The following is a 15687-nucleotide window of genomic DNA, read 5'->3' on the forward strand; positions in this document are numbered from 1 at the left end:
TTCTTTGTTTTTAGAATACATCTATCTTATACCTTCCTCATTTTTCCCAGAAACTCAAGCCATTGCTGCTCTGCTGTCATCCCTACCACCTTCTTCCAATTTACTTTGGCCAACTCCTCTCTCATACCACTGTAATTTCCTTTACTCCACTGAAATACTGCTACATCAGACTTTACTTTCCCCCTATAAAATTTCAAGTTGAACTCAATCATATTGTGATCACTGCCTCCTAAATTTTCCTTTACCTTAAGCTTCCTAATCACTTCCGGGTTATTATATAACACCCAATCCAGGATAGCTGATCCCCTAGTAGGCTCAATGACAAACTGCTTTGAGAAACCATCTCATAGGCATTCAACAAATTTACTCTCTTGAGATCCATTACCAACCTAATTTTCCCGATTGACCTGCATGTGAAAATCTCCCATGACTATCATAACATCACCCTCTTGACATGCCTTTTCGATTTCCCATTGTAATCTGTGGTCCACATCCCAGCTATTATTTTGGAGGCCTGTATATAATTGCCATGAAGGTCCTCTTACTCTTGCTGTTTCTTAACTCAACTCACAAGGATTCAACATTTTTCTATCCTATGTCACATCTTTCTAATGATTTGATGCCATTCTTTACCAACAGAGCCACATCACCCCCTCTGCCGACCTTCTTTTCCCTCTGATACAATGTGTAACTTTGGATATTCAGCTCCCAACTATAATCTTCCTTCTGTCATGGTTCAGTGATGGCCACAGCATCATACCCAACAACCTGTAAGAATGTAACAAGATCATCCACCTTACTTCTTTTACTCTGTGCAATGAGATATAACACTCTGAATACTGTATTTGCTACCCTTTTTGATTCTGCATCCCCAATGCACTGATACTCACCCTGCTGGCTGCAATTTTGACCTATCATCTGCCTGCCCTTCTTGACAGTCTGACTGCATGCTATCTTTGTTTTTTTTTAGCCTGTCCTATCCTGAGTCGCTTCACTCCAGTTCCCACTCCCCTTCCAAATTAGTTTCAAGCCTCCCAACAGCTCTAAAAAACCAGCCCACGAGAATATTCGTCCCAACCACAGTATTGGAATATCCTCCAATCACAGTTCCTGATCGTATCTAATAACTATTTCCATCCACTCCATTGCACTAATACCAGGCTCCAATTGGAGCCTGATGTCTTTCCCCTCACTTTCTTCTAAACATGAACCAGGAACATACAGTCCAGGAAGGTCATTAATAATCTGCTGCTATGCCAGTCTAATATTGGGTGCATGCATTTCTGGGAAAAAAAGCTATTTAGATGCCAAGGCTGAACTGAACTTTGATGTTAAAAATAATAGCTCATTTTGGCTTAATAAAATATGCGTTGACCAGAGGATAACATGTGAAAATGTATTGTAAATTGTTGGGGGAAGAATAACCTCCCAATAGCCTCAAAATTGAGAGTCGTCACTTGACTGTTACACAACTTCATTATCAACTGTAAAGCAGGCAACACTGATGAACAATGAACAATTATTAATAGAAGACACCAAGAAATCAACAAACAGATGGAATCGCTGAAGCACAAATGTAGACTGCACATGTAATTTCTTTTTTCTCTATGACTGCTCAAATGAGGCATGATAGCAAAATATTTTGATGATTATGCCTCCTGCAGGATCTATATTTCTTGCCTATGGCTCAATGGACCTGCTATTGGTCACTTCTCCATGAGTAAGTGACGTGCTTTGGTGGTGGGATGGAGAAGTGGGTATAGCAATGTCAAAGTCCTCTATGTTCCTGAGGTGATATGTGGAACATGGCAGTAGATAAGAGGAGGAGTAATTTCAGGAAATGTTTAAAATATTATAGAATCTTCAACAAATTCTCCCAAAAAGTAGGGAGGTTTCTGAAAGAACTGAATTTGATTGACCATAGAAATATTTTAGCCCATCTCTGTGTGGGAAAAGGGAAATCATAATAAGGAGCTCTTCCTTCTGTCTTTTGAATCTCTGTCCCATATTCCCTTTTGTATTTCCAATCTTTATTCCATTTCCACTTTTGAAATATCATTTAAAATAATTTATATTTCTTTGTTTAGGCACTCTGATTTGGATGGTGCATGTGAGTCTGTTTAGTCAAAGAACCTCTCTAATTCTTCCTTTGCCCAGAGATGCCTCAGGTCCTTCATGGAAGCATCTTGTGGGAAAATGTACAAATTCAAAAGAAATTTCCATTGATGAATCCATGAAAAGTTTTGTCTGCATCTGTCTGCACAGCACACACCATTCATATGCTGATGAGAATAAAACTCAGGTCATTATATATTTCATACACATCTCAACGCTTTTGCCCTCAGAGTTAGGGCAAAAGAAAACTGATTAAGTTTGTTTTCCACTCTCACTAATTCCACTTTTTCTTTTCAGCCAGCTCCTGATAGTCAGTATTTCCATAAGAAGATTAGCAAGGGGCACAAGCTTAAAGAGCAAGGGTGATTATTGACTACCTGTTTGAGAAAGAAGTGTGCAAAAGAAAAATGTGGATATAGTAACGGTGAATGGTCACCAAACTGACTTAGAGACTCAATGTCCCCATCATCTTCTGTTCTGTTTAGAAAAATATATGCAAGTGAGAAGAAAACTGGTTTGTTAGAGCTGAAAAGATAAAGGAAAAGAAAAGGGAAGAAAAGCAGGGCTGAAATTCGATGGAAATATTTCAGTCTTGAAAATTATGAATTAAGAAGTGCTTCAGCTGAGAAAATTAATGGAATAAATAGTCTGCAAAAGCTGTACTATAGAGTCTATAGTACAGAAACTGACTGTGTCCAGTCTTGTCCACACCAATCATTAGGTACACATCTATATTGCTCAAATACTTACATACATGAAATAGTGAGAGTAAAATAGATATACTCAGCTAAACTAAAAAAAGAAAGTTTAATATTAAACTGTGCAGGTGTTATTTTTAAATATGTCATCAATACAAGTGGCAATATTGCTTGGCTGCGCTGGGATCCTTAATTGGTTCTCTGAATTTATTGTTGCTCTGTGGACTATTAGTATGATTGAAGTTGGGTAATCTCAATAGCCTAAGATTCCCTAATCAGTGTCCAAAAGCCCCAGTGCTTCCAGCGTTACTGAGAGTTTTCTGATTTCTTTGCTTAGGGAGTATAAACATTTCCATTAGGATTTGGTATCGCAGTCATGCCCATAAACCAAGTGAAAAAATTAGTCATGAGTGTTGAGTTTATTGTCATTTGTTGGCCAAATCAATCGTGGTGATGAATTAGCATATTGAAGGGAGATTGAAAACCTAGCTGAGTAGTGTCATAATGTCAGCAAGACCAAGGATCTGCCTTCAGGAGAAGGAATCCAGAGCTCCATGAACAAGCCCTCATTAGAGTCGACTGTACTTCCTTAGAAGGTTGGCGTCATTCAATGTCTGCAGTGAGATGCTGAAGATGTTCTATAGGTCAGTTGTTGAGAGCGCCCTCTTCTTTGTGGTGGCGTGTTGGGGAGGAAGCATTAAGAAGAAGGACGCCTCACGTCTTAATAAGCTGGTAAGGAAGGCGGGCTCTGTCGTGGGCAAAGTACTGGAGAGTTTAACATCGGTAGCTGAGCGAAGGGCGCTGAGTAGGCTACGGTCAATTATGGAAAACCCTGAACATCCTCTACATAGCACCATCCAGAGACAGAGAAGCAGTTTCAGCGACAGGTTACTGTCGATGCAATGCTCCTCAGACAGGATGAAGAGGTCAATACTCCCCAATGCCATTAGGCTTTACAATTCAACTGCCAGGACTTAAGAACTTTTTTTAAAGCTATTATTAATGCTTTTTGAGTTAGTGATTTAGATGCATATCATATTATTACTGAGTTAAGTATTGTATGTAATGAGTTTTTGCTACAACAAGTGTATGGGACATTGGAAAAAAATGTTGAATTTCCCCATGGGGATGAATAAAGTATCTATCTATCTATCTATCTATCTATCTATCTATCTATCTATCTATCTATCTATCTATCTATCTATCTATCTAGAGGATTAGATGTGGAGAGGGTTAGCAACTTTAAATTCTAGGTGTTATTATATCAGAGGATCTTCCCTGGGCCCAGCACAAAGGTGCAATTATTAAGAAAGCACAACAGTGCCTCTACTTCCTTAGGAGCTTGTGGAGATGTGGCACGGCATCTGAAACTTTGACATGCTTCCATAGATGTGTAGTGGAGAGTATGTTGACTGGCTGCATCAGAGCCTGGTATGGAAAGTCCAATGCCCTTGAACAGAAAATTCTACAAAAAAGTAAAGGATACGGCTCAGTCCATCACAGATAAAGCCCTCCTGACAACTGAGCACATCTATATAAAATACTTCTGCAGGGGAGCAGCATCCATCATCAGGACGCTCCACCACCCAGGCCATGCACTCTGCTCACTGCTGCCATCAGAAGGAAGGTACTGGAGCCTCAGGACCCACACCACCTGATTCTGAAACAATTACTATCTTTCAACCATCAGGCTCTCAACCAAATGGGATAACTTATCTCAACTTCACTTGCCCCACCATTGAAATGATCCCACAGCCAATGGATTCACTTTCATTTCACGTTCTCAATATTTATTGCTTATTTTTTCATTATTATTTCTTCTTTTTGTATTTGTACAGTTTATTGTCTTCTGCAGTCTGGTTGAATGCTCTAATTTGGTGGTGTTATGATTATTATTCTACAGACTTACTAAATATGGCCACAAGAAAATGAATCTTGGGCTTGTATATGGTGACATATGTATTTTGATAATAAAATTTACTTCAAAGTTCTAAGTAAATTTCATTATCAAAACACATATGAAGTTCATACTTTGAACTTTGAATATTGCACGAGTATGATGAGGTACAGATGCAATGAAACACTTTCTTGTATCAGCATCTCAGGAGTATAGGTACAGACAATACACATTAGATAAATTACATATCATTCACAAAACAATTTACAAGTCAATGAAGAGAGACAAAAAATGTGCAAGATCAAGATCTTACTGCACAATCAGAGACAAGACAACGGTGGTGCATAGTGTTGAGGTAGAATTAGCGCTGTGCAGGGCAGCTTAAGAATCTGATTGCTGAAGGAAAGTCGTTCCTGAACCTGGTGGTATGGGACTGCAGATTTCTGTACCTCCTATCCGATAGTAGCAGCAAAAGGAGAATATAACACGAATTATGGGCTCTGTGATGATTGGATGTTGCCTACTTGAGACAGCGACTCCTGTAGATGCTTTCATTAGGGGGAGGGTTATGCCTGTGATGGGCCAGTCTGCATCTTTACTCTCTGCAGCTTCTTGCATTCAGGTACATTGGAATTACCGTACAGGCAACTAGACAAGAAATTTACAACAGTGCACCTGTAGAAGCCATGTGGATTTATTCAAATCTCTTTAAGCTTTTAAGAAAGCGGAGGCACTGGCACAACTTCTTCACAATTGCATTTATGTGCAGGCACCAGGACAGGTTATCCAAGGGGTTAACTTTGAAAGTTAATTTGAAAGAAATTTGAAGCTGTTTACTCAATCCAATCAAGGTGGCATCAGTGAGCCATTGAGTGTTGTTTTTGCAGAATGCTCGCAGTTAGCTCTACGGTTAGCTGGAACTTAGTAGAGACTAATGGCTAGCATAACAGCCAACCAGTTGGAAAAATATAAACACAAACACTCAGCAGAAACAACACGTAATTCACCCTGATGATGTCACCTTGGCTCATGACAAAACGTTTGTGACTTAACCTCCAGGCTCAGTGAACAACCCTACAAACAAGTAGCCAACCCGAGCTACCAATCTTCTCTTTCATTTCTAGCTGCTTACTCCCTCCACCTGGTATACTGTATATTATTTCCTACTGCAATGGATATGGACATGTTTATAAGGTCCAGGTTCCTGTCACACCCCTAACCTTTGCTAGTTAGGTGACCTGTTATTTTGATTTTCTTTGCTTGGGCAACAATAACTAATATCAAAGAGTTTCTTCATTGACATCATTGTATAGGCAGGAATCATGTAAGTAACTCTCTGTTCTTCCACTTTCACAAGTTACCTTGGGATCAGAAGTGAAGACTTCATAATTCAACACAAATACAAATCAGTTGTGCTGCCTGAATGTTAATAAGGACAAAAGAAATAGCATTCAGCACCAACTCTGTGAACGTATCAAATATTTTTAAGCATCCAAGCAAAATCAAAACTACATAATCATTAAATAATCACCTTCATAACTGTTCTTCATGTGCATTTGCCTGTCTTACAGTTTATTGGCTTGTCCTAACAGCTATGGCTAAGTATATCAATTTGCTCACTTGGAATATAGAAGAATTCAGATGGAAGTTGTTCATGAATAGTTCTAGGACCGAGATGATCCAGTTTCAGATTGCTTCTTCCTGATTGGCAGCTGTCTCAGACGGCTGAGTGATGGGCACTGTCAGAATTGTAATGTCAAGAGCACAAATGCTGCTAGCGTGAGTCTGTGGCACAGTAAGACTTCGCACCAACTTGCTGCTGAAGGAAATGATTTGTGGGCGACATTCTTCTGCAATGAAGTGTGTTAGTGAGAAGGTTGCACTGTCTTTCTGTGATATTCTGTTGAATACCTAGAGGTGTGCGTATGCACGATGTGAGAGATATATTCAAATGTCGAGACTTTGCAAGGTGCATAAGTATAGTGGCGCAGTTTTAGAATTCATTGCAGTTTTAAATAAGCATAAGGTCATGAATTTTTTTTCAGCTGCAGAGACCTGGTCCTGGGTATTGATATTTCTGGCTGCAACTTCTTCCTGATAGCTAGATTTTCTGTGGCTCCTGCTCTTACCCTGATCTTCCCATCTTCATTTAAACTAGAATCCCTCAGTAAAATGACATGCTGGATTCGGATGCATGTCACCATCCTGATTTTCCTTGCTCACAAATTGTAATACAACTTCCAACTGTGCTTGCAATAATTTCTTATTTCTACTTGAAGAAATGTAGTTGTGTGTAATTGTGACATGAATTTCATGTGCAGCATGAATTCATTCTAGCATCAGTTTGGTCTCAACTCATCTTTCATCAGGGCTTGATAGGAGAAACACTCAACACTTTGGATTAGACACATGCAAAAAAAAACTCACCTGCTCAACAAGGACATTTTTCTGTGGGTCTCACACAAGGCACCATCATAGTGTACATTCTCAGGGTGATTGAATTTCTAGGATGACATTTTCACTCACAGTAGGAAACAAGACAAGGAGCCAAAGTATATGTTAACTGCAAATTATTCCAAAAAGAAATTCATAAACCCTTTACTTTTAAGAGAATAGTTACAAAGAAGAGCTTGGTAAAACAAAGATCCATTATGTGGAAGATCTGAGATCTATTGAAGTGCAAGAGGAAGAAGTAATAGAAGCATAGACATTGATAGACCAGGGATTGGACGCCCTGTTGGTACACAGTAAACACTATATATTTTAATGCATTTGACCAATGAAAGGTAACTCATTTCATAATTAGCATGGTCTAAAATTAATTTTCCTTTTTTTTTCCAAAAGACTCTGTTCTTTTGGATTATATAGAAATGTTGAATAGGGGATTAAATAAACTGGAGTACTGTAAATGGAGTGCATTAATCTATAATTTTTGAAATATCTTATTGCAAACTTGAAATGCTTTGGCAAACCAGTAACACATTTATTGGGCTACAACTGCAAAAAGCAATATTTACATAAAGTAGCTGGAATATGCAGCATATGTTACACTACTATCCATTATTGTCAGCTGAACCTTCAAGGCATTATTTAAATGCTTCGGATAAAATGACAGATTTAGTATTATTTTAGATGGTGATGGTGAAGCTATATCAACCTTCTGAAATTATTCCTGCAGACATTCTCTGAGATAACATGAAGCAATTACAAATGCTAATGAAGATTGTTCGCTTGGAACTAATCAAAGTTAAGACATGGCAATTTTCACAGATTTTTTATTAATTTCACTGTTTTTGGCCACTTTATATTCTCCCAGAAAACGTACAAATAGTCATTGCTTTTATAATATACTTCAAAGAACTTTATCGTCAGTAGCTCAGTTTGTAGAAATCTTTCCTTTGTGGTAGGGATTTTGGGTCCAAGTCCCATTTCATAGACTTGATAAACATATCTGAGGGAATGCTGCATTTCTGCAGCCATTGTCATTGTAAAATGACGTTAAACCAAAATTACATCTGTCCTCTCATGAAAAAGGATTTCTCTGTTTTGAAGAAGATCGGAAGAGCATCCCTGGTGTGCTAATGAATATTTATCCCTCACTTAATATTAATGAAAAAGAGTACACTGAAAATCAACTTTTTAAAATCACATAAGTTCTCTGGAATCCTGAGGTATGCAAATTGTTGCTTCATTGGAGGCGCACGATAGCGTATGGGTTCACAGAGCACAATTACAGCCACAGCAACCCAGGTTCATTTCCCCCCACTGTCCACTGAGGGGTTTGTATGTTCTCCCCCTACCACGTGGGTTTCCGATCTCCTCCAATGGGTTTGAAGGTTAATTGCTCACATGGGTGTTAAATGCAGTGCAAGCTCATTGGGCGGAAGGGCCTGCTAACTTGCTGTATCGCTAATGAAATAAATAAAATAAGGACATTTCCTGCACTAAACTAAAATAGCAATCATTTTAAGAATGCTTCAATGGTTGAATTTTTTTTAGGGTGACTCACATACTGGAAAAATGCCATTTGTTATAATGGGCAAGAAAATTAATCATTGACTCTCAGTAGCACAAAGTGCACCATGTAGTAGTGGTAATTTGTGGTACTTTTCCTCCATAACTCTGTTCCATTGACAAAAATGGAATAAATTTCAGATGTAGAACACTGTACACTGACATTATATTGTAGTATATTCAATGCTACCGTCTAAGGATAAATTTCTAGACAACAATACCTGTCATAATAATTATACTGCAACAACAACTCAGTGACAACGTCTTACTCGGATGCTTCTAGTGTGCTAAATTCTTACTGCAATTAAACTGCTGTTTTAAAAATAAGCTATCATAAGGATGTACCAAAACATTTAAAGATATTTGCTGAGTAATCAGATGCCTCCAATTTATCAATTTAAGATAATTGGTGAAAGAGCAAGAGTTAAGATGAAGAGAATTAGCTTTATGCAGAAAATTATCAACATCTGGAATACACGGCCAGAAATTATAGTGGAAGTAAATATAATACAGTAATGATCATTTAAACTGGAATTAGTTGCCTAAATAAAAGAGGAGAACTTTGAAAGGTAACAGAGAGCAGATTTGGAGGCATTGGTCAGATGTTAAGTCATGAGATATCAAAGATTTCAAATTTAAGTCACAAATGGCCTAACATCAGTCAGTGCATTTGAGTGATGCTTCTATACTTAAAAATTCAATCAATATTTTGATTTCTGATCATGTGACAGAAGTTTATTTATTGTGACATCATCAGCGGTCTCGAAACCACTCAAATGGAAATCCCAAACAGCATGTCTCAGTCAGAAAGAGTGGAAAGATATGTACCTGGACTTAGGCGGTCATTTAGGATTGAAGTTGAGTTACTTCCACACTAGTTCAGTGGGTTCTGAGGCAGCTAGTGGGGATGATACACAATACTCAGATATTAGGACATAAATACTAAATAGACAGGAGTTACATGAGGAGCATATTTAAAGACTAGACAATCCACCCATTTATGGTCACAATGATGAGTTGTAGTGCAAAAAAACTGCCCAGTGTTTGCTAATCAAGATTGTCCATGAATTTTACATAGGCTCAGAAATGACTGATATAAAATCAGACGTTATATCACAAGATTTTATGTATTATGACATTTAATGCAAAATCTGTTAATGCAGTACTGTTGGGAACTTCAGGAAGGCATGTTTGGAAATAGTAGCAGATCTTCTGAATGTTTGATGCATATGCAGCTAATCATGCTCAATTACATCAGTCAGCATGCATCACACATTTGACCCCAATCTTAGATTTTCTACAATGAATACGTGGTCACAAATAAAACTCAGATGTTTGTTCCTACATTAGTTAAATGGCTTTGACTCTGCCTGGGTTGCTACCAGAGATCCAACAATGAATGATGACATCATTCATCAAGGTAATAACTTCTACTTTCTAGGAAGACCCTCATCCTACAATCCTTAGCCTGAGAATCTTTATGCATTGGGGAAGGAATGTGCTCAGATATACACCCCCACCCCCACCACCCACCCAAGGGTGGCCTCAGTGGTTTAAGGAATAGTTGAATAGTTTCCAGTGGAGCCCTTGTTTAAGTAAAGCTGGTCTATCTTTGAGGGATGTTATAACTTCTTCTAGATAGATAGATAGATAGATAGATAGATAGATACTTTATTCATCCCCATGGGGAAATTCAACATTTTTTCCAATGTCCCATACACTTGTTGTAGCAAAAACTCATTACATACAATACTTAACTCAGTAATAATATGATATGCATCTAAATCACTAACTCAAAAAGCATTAATAATAGCTTTAAAAAAGTTCTTAAGTCCTGGCAGTTGAATTGTAAAGCCTAATGGCATTGGGGAGTATTGACCTCTTCATCCTGTCTGAGGAGCATTGCATCGACAGTAACCTGTCGCTGAAACTGCTTCTCTGTCTCTGGATGGTGCTATGTAGAGGATGTTCAGGGTTTTCCATAATTGACCGTACTTGGTATATTTTTGTGATTAGTGAAACCCACAAGGCCCATGAATTTTGATTCTAATGTGCATGATGCATTGAAGGCTATGTGTATTAAGCATTGTTCACCTGCAGTTTCGGTTGATACAATTGATTGAATGAACTATTTTATTTGTTGAAAAATCTCAAGGTCGTATGTTTTAGATTAGTGGTCGCCAATCTTTTTAAGCCCAAGGCAGAAGGAACGGAAGCAAAACCCTGCAACCCCGGAAACAACCTTTCTTTACAAACAGCTTTCCGTAGCGGGAGTATTACTATATTACCATTATCCTAATTAGTATTACTTATTTTTATAATGCTCACATTACAACACCTTTAATTCTAAGTTTCATTATTTAATTTTATTTCAACACAAAAAAAAAAGAATAAAAATTGACTGTTGCACTCAGTGTGATGACTGGGGCTGAATACTTTCTGCTAGTTCCCTGAAATTTGGCTCATAACTATAGAGAGCCAGTCTGAGACAGTCTATGAGGTGTCTGTCAGTAAGACAGCTCCTGTACTTAGATTTAATAATTTTCATTTGTGAAAATGCAATTTCACACAGATAAGTTGACCTGAAGTAGGCACTGACTTTTAGTGCACATAAGACCATAAGACAAAGGAGCAGATGTCAGCCATTCGGCCCATTGAGTCTGTTCTGCCATTTCATCATGAGCTGATCCATTCTCCCATTTAGTCCCACTCCCCCGCCTTCTCACCATAACCTGAGTAGCACCCTGGCTACTCAGATACATGTGGTGAGATGAGGAAGCTTCTCCCTGCTGGCAAGCCCCCAAAAATCACCGTCCCTTGATCTTGCTTTAAACTCGATGTCATTTTAAAAATCAATTATTTCTATTTCAATATCACTTGGCACACCAAATACTTGCTGGAATTTGGCTGCTATTTGTTATATATCGATCAGCAGAAATGGGTTTGAAATAAGTGCAGCAATATCTTTCATGATGTTTAACTCCCCAAAACGCCGATCGAACTCTATTGCCAGTTTGTCTAGGTAAACACAGTACTGCTCAGGGCAAAAAGCATTTTTTTTTTCTTGATGGCCTGTAACATTTTCTCCAAGTTAGGAAAGTGTGTCAGCCTCACATTCTTTAAACTTGAAATCCAGACATCGAGCTTGGCCTTAAACCCATTTACTGCGCTTATCATGTGGGGCAGGTGTCGGTCTTTTCCCATGAGCTTGTTGTTAATTGTGTTTAATTTAGCCATTAGGTCTGTCAGAAACCCTAAATCCAGTAGCCACGCATCATCTGACAGTTCCTTGTGCTCCTCGTTTCTTTATCTCAGGCAGCAAGTCAACAAATTGTTGCAGCACAGTGCCCTCACAAACCTCCTGACAGACTGAATATTCGAATGGACAGTTTCCTTTGTTAGACTGAATGTTGAATCTGCCATGTTTTTCAGGTGTTTTGTATTGCTAACTGTTGCTGAGACACTAGTATAGGTTTCAGAGGTACGCAAGCTAATGACATCACTGTTTTTTGTTTCCCAGTTCTTCTACATTTGGGGAATGTCGGAATTTAAAGGGAATTTAAAGTATTGTAATGTGAGCATTATAAAGATAAGTTAATACCAATTAGGATTATGGTAATATAGCAATACTCCCGCTGTGGAAAGCTGTTTGTAAAGAGAGGCTGTTTCCGGGTTTGCGGGGTTTTACTTCCGGTCTTTCTGCCCGGTGCGCATGTGTGTATAGACCCTCTGTCATGCAGCGCAGTTCAGTGAAAACCTCTGTATGTTAAATATTGGCTTTGCCGTCCCAGATAAAGTTGTTCCTTTGGACAGGAAGTTGTCAAGTGGTCCTTTTTCAAAGTAGAAGTTACTACATATGACTCACATATGCAATCTAGGGGTAAAATTTGCTTTTGCATCAAAAGGTTTATCAGGCATAATGTATCTGTGTATTTATTTTTTCGGGATCTACTGGGAAAGTCTCAAAGATCGACCAGTCGATCGCGATTGACTGGTTGGCAACCACTACTTTAGATACGTAGCACAGTGGTGTAGAGGTGAGCTTAGTATTTTACAGTGCCAGTGTTCAGGATTCAATTTCCGCTGCTGCCTCTAAGGGACTTGTACGTTCTTCCCGTGACTGTGTGTTTTGCTTTGGCTTCCTCTCACATTCTAAAGATGTATGGATTAGGGGGTTAGTACATTAGAGGCATACTAAATTGGGGCCAGAAGCATGGTAGCTCTTGATATCTCCAGCACATCCTCAGATTGTGCTGGTCATTGACACAAATGATCAATTTCACAGCATGTTTCAATATTTGGATGTATAAGTGACAAAAAAGTTAATCTTTAAGGATCTTTATTTCTAGTTTGCAATTGCCATGATAACCATCAAGTGGAAACCAATATTGGAGAAAGAATGGTAGCATTGCTCACTTAACTGCTATTATCCTATCTTCAGTTATGAACAATTATTAACAATGTGCATGCTAGAAAAAATATATTATTCAGTATTTACTATTTTTACCAATTAAAATCTAATCAATACTTCCTTCTGAGAGCAATATCTATATTTTCTATTATTCTACCAACACAAATCTATTGAAGAAGATTATATGAAGGTTTTCAAACACGTTGTTTCTGAATTTGAGAGTTATTTTCTAGTGGAAAAGAGAAGATTTATTTCTCAATTAAAACCGCCAGAAGTCAATACTCACAATTTTGTCTGACAAGTTGATGATTCAAGTCTAATGCCACAAACTCAAACATATATTCTGTTATAGCTCCAAGTGGATACTGCATTATTCATATTTCTGTCTTTCTGCAGAAATATTAAAATGTGATTTGAAATGGTTCACCGTGTCTTTCAGAGAAATGGAAAATTCTACTGAAGAATTGGCAAAAACAATTATTTATCAACCAATTCCTAAAAATAATTACTTAGCTGTACACAGATTGGCTGCCATGTTCCTGCAAATTCGTCTCAATAAATCCGCATGAATCGCAACGGCAATAATTAATCTATAGCAAAATTAATCCAGCAGGTGGCAGCTGTGGTTCATATAATGATTCGTCTGATAGTATTATGTTTCAACTAATTGTTTCATTGTTAGCAAATTACTATCAAATCCTTTTCAATTGCATTTTGGCAACTTGCCATTCATGAAGGCCAGATCATTGTTATAGTTTTGTTAGGTAATAAAATGCATCAAAACAATGAGTGTTGAGTGTTACATTTCCCAGAGATCATCCACAATAATTTAGTTACTGTTTAATTTTTTTTACGTGAGAGATTAATTATAAGCTAGGACTTGTTAAAAGACTTGATTTCCTGTAAACTGTAGACATCTTAATGATAAGAGTGTTGATAATTGCATTTTACATGGGACAGCTGTTATATATTTCATCCATTTATGACTTCAACAGAGATAGACTGATTGGTTCTAGCTTATGTTAATTCTCTTTGACAACGGAGCATATATTTTGTAGAAAACATCAAGACCCAAAGTGCTTGCTGTTTGCTTCCCTGGAGACAAAAGATTTTCACGGTCAATTGAAAATTAGGAAATTGGTTCTAGATTAAATGAGGGAGAACAGTTAACTCATGCAGTATTATTAACAGCTTATTGGTTTGCCAAGGGAGCAGTTCAGGCTGCTTTCAAACTGAAAATTAAATAATGCACTGATGTAGGATATGACTTTTTTTTATTCATTATGGTTTTGGTTTTGTACCAAATAAATAAATCCTGCTTCTCTATTTGCTAATAAAGATTCTAAATTAAATGTGGTGTTTCTCAATACAATTCACAACTTATGCAAAATAGCGGTAAAATGTTCCCAAGAAGAAATACTGTTCACAGGCTATAATGTCAGCAGAGCAGGGATGCATAATGTCACAGCAGGAAGAGTTCCACTACATATTAAAATAGGCTGTTAGAAGCTGCTTGGGAGTACCCAGACAATTAGGAGATACCAGTAATCATATTGATATTTTTATTTATAACATTTAGCATCCCTAAATCAGCAGAACTCATAATATCCCTCAGCAAATAGCACTTCATAGAACTTCAGAGCATCTTTCAGGTTCCCTGAAGTAAGTCAGGAATTAATCTTTAGACCACTAGTACACATTTAGTAAAAGATTAGATGGAATGATCATGTTTCTGTGGAGCACAGCAACCACCTGTTTAAAAGAAAAATCTTTGCAGGCTTTTGAGCTTAAAGCAGGAACTCTGATACCACTTTGCTTATTCTTCCACTTGCTAAATAATTTCCATATTAGTTTACGATTCATGTTATCGAATATACTCCTTTCACTGAATGATCTATTCTTCTGTTTGAAATCACATTAAAACTGAATGCTTGTTAAAAATTACTAGAATATCTGGTGTTTCTGCAAAAGTCAAACTCTTTATGTTATTTGAACCATGAAATAAAAGCTATAATTCGTGCATATGACATTTAAAATCAGATAATATACAAATCATCCTTTCGATACAATGAAATTTGAACTGTGGTGTCAGGGTTGTGGTGTAGGTATTTGGTTCTTGGTGTTACCAAAATGGTGATGTTCAAGAATCAATGTTCTTATTAATATTGTTAATCTGAGAACAGATGGCTTTCATTTTCCAACTGCACTGAAGCTCTCAGGTGTTATTTCTGAATGTGCTAAATATATTCACTGATGCCTGCATCCCTGGACAGTGCATATATAATAATTCACTTCCTATCTTAAGCAGAATGTTCAATGCTCTGGATGGTGCTGACTATTTTCTACATGCGGGTGATGGAATTGCATTCAGTGATAGTTTCCCGAAACAGATGGATACTGCTGCTTAAATTGTGAAATTGTCTTAGGTGTCATTGAAAAGACACGAACATGGGAGCAGGTTTGGTGTTCACAATAAAAATAATGACTGACGTGGCAGATGGGGAAAATATAATATTTAACCAGACACATACGACTATTATTTAAAGAATATG

The sequence above is a fragment of the Hemitrygon akajei genome, chromosome 11, assembly GCF_048418815.1.
Source record: "Hemitrygon akajei chromosome 11, sHemAka1.3, whole genome shotgun sequence".
Classification (NCBI taxonomy): Eukaryota; Metazoa; Chordata; class Chondrichthyes; order Myliobatiformes; family Dasyatidae; genus Hemitrygon; species Hemitrygon akajei.